Genomic DNA, 2500 nt, shown 5'->3' with positions numbered 1-2500 from the left:
TATACTATTATAGATACTTTTACATATGATGTACATATATCAATTGACCTCACGATGTAAGGCACTTTATGAATACGGAGTACTTTCCAGCCATGAAGAAAGCCTGGCAGTTTTCCCATTTGTTTTGAAGAAGGAAAACAGATTGATGTACTTCACTTGAATATTCTCAGATATGTAAGAATAGGTTTGCAGTTTTTAAACATGAAACGAGAAATTTCTTATAATATGGACGAATTTTGGGAGATTCCATCCGCCCGAGAACCACTGCAAATGCTCCTGAGATGAATTCGGTTACATAGCCTCACGCTCCATTGAGCAATGAATAATATTTCCTTATTTGTCTGATATCAAATCAAGGAGAACCAGTTACGTTCTGCCTCAGATATTAAAAGAATATTCTTCACTTGAATTATTTTATAAACACATCCTGAAACGGTATGGCTTGTCAAACAAGTTACAAGCATTGCGTTGGATTCTCGACAATTTATATTTTCTTGCCCACTGGTTCGTTACAACTAGGGCGGTCGAAATTTATGAGAACACGAGAAAGCATCCAGGCAACAGCGTCTAATATTCCTATATCACTTTATATTCAGGTACTGAAGTTATCAATTCCAATGCACTTACAGTCAGGTAACACTTGGAAAATAATATCGATTTTTCATACGTACGTAAAAAATTTGAAATTTATCTTGTTTATTTCTTTTTTAATTCTAAAAGAAATTCAACGCTACAAGGGTTTTTATTTCACAGACATTTCAGTAATTAAACAACAATGCGAAGTATTCTTAAACGCCCGCACTGTGGTAACAACGTTGCAATTTCCAATAGCTTGCACTCCGATAACGGCGCTGCAAAGTCCAATAGGCTCTTGATGACTATCAAAGTATTGAACGCCAAAACTATAATGCAATCACTATCGAGAGGGTAGGAATTAACATCCGATAATAGTGACATTAGTAACCACAACTTTGTTTCCTTATACGCTTGCCAGACTTTAGTTAGTCTTTAACACACCAATGGTATTTCCCATGTCGAATTTTTAAGCAAAATACTGCTTCGATCAATAGTAGAAAAATATTATCTTTAGACTTTTTTTCCTTTCCTTTCGCGAAACGTGCGGAGAGACGAGAGCGGCCGAGTTCACAAGGGGTGGTGGCAAGACCACTGCCGAGGCCTGACTGCAGGCCTGCCCTCGCTCTCAGCTCGCTTACACCCTCTCCAGCAAAGCTCTCTAGTCTGTTGACTCGTACACTCGCCACCCCTCTACAGGGATTTGGCCAGCTCCTCGGCTGAGGGTCTCAAGAGGAGCTTGAAATTCTTCGTCCACTTATTGTCTCTAAATGTCTTCCCCATCTTCTTTTCCCCAGTCAGGAAGGAAGGAAGGATTGGCCAAGGGAACGACTTCTATCCTCCCCCCTCCCAAAGGAAGAAATACATAGAGAATAAAGGAAGGAAAAATAAGAAACAAGAAAAAGAAATCAGGAAGAGGACCATGTGTTTACCCTGTAGGCATTACCATTGTGCAACTGACCTAACATTCTCGCGCCGAATCCAAAATCAGATGTTGGATCAGATATCACGACCTGACCTTGTTTACCCTCGAAATTCGAGAATCTCGGGTGATCTTACCGATATCGCTTCCAGTCAAACAAAGGCCAAACCCTGACCTGCCCTTGTTTACCAAAATCTCAAGGTTCCAGAATACCACACAAAGACAACAATAAAAATTACTAAATAATTGGCATTCGTCAATGTATTTCTTTCTTTACAAAAGAATTATAATACGAAGTTCTTTATATATTAGTGAGAGGCATTGTTGTTAACTGTAAATAATGATTTTTCTTAAATACAAAATATAAACGAATTACAAAAGATGCTGTAATAATGACACATTTTAATGCAAGTACAATGTATAACTCACAATTTTAGGCCACTCTGTTTTATTACAAACCCATTTCAATTCTTTCATCGTACCAACAACGTAATTCTTACAAAGAATGAATAACTTAAAATATCTCTCCGGTAACGTGAAGATATTGTAATAATTTTCCATCTAAAATCCTAAACTAACCATTCTTCTTCTTCTTCTTCTTCTTCTTCAAGCCTCTATATAATAGGAGAAACTCACTTTTCACTATTCAAGGAATTCGAACCCTAAGAACTGGAAGCTATGAATTCAAAGGGAAAGGAATGTTACGGAGGGAAAGAAAAAAAAATAATAATTTCGAATTAACTGAAAATTGTATTTTGCAACAAATTCAACTTCAATTTATGGGTTTCCTTGCAGCCCAGTATAGTAATCGCAAAATACTTCAGAGAAATGTTTGAAAATAAATTCTGGACTTTTCTCTTAAAACCAACGTTCCTTGGATGAATCCGATAAGAAGCATTCAGTCTTATCATGAAAACAGATTTTGATTGACATGGTGAATAACAGCTGTCTTTTGTAATGCACCCTTCCAAAACACTGGCATCAAATTGAAAAAAAAAAAAAAAA

The 2500-nt window shown here is 36.8% G+C and overlaps 1 protein-coding gene across 1 annotated transcript in view; it reads right to left on the bottom strand.

Annotated features, from left to right (window-relative positions):
* The window catches only part of sei (seizure), a 337340-nt gene that overhangs the window by 198556 nt on the left and 136284 nt on the right, over window positions 1-2500 (bottom strand). The gene's annotated exons all lie outside the window — the stretch shown is intronic.

Source organism: Palaemon carinicauda, chromosome 26, assembly GCF_036898095.1.
Source record: "Palaemon carinicauda isolate YSFRI2023 chromosome 26, ASM3689809v2, whole genome shotgun sequence".
Classification (NCBI taxonomy): domain Eukaryota; kingdom Metazoa; phylum Arthropoda; class Malacostraca; order Decapoda; family Palaemonidae; genus Palaemon; species Palaemon carinicauda.
The sequence above is the reverse complement of the archived record's forward strand: the minus strand, read 5'-3'. Positions and strand labels throughout refer to the sequence as shown.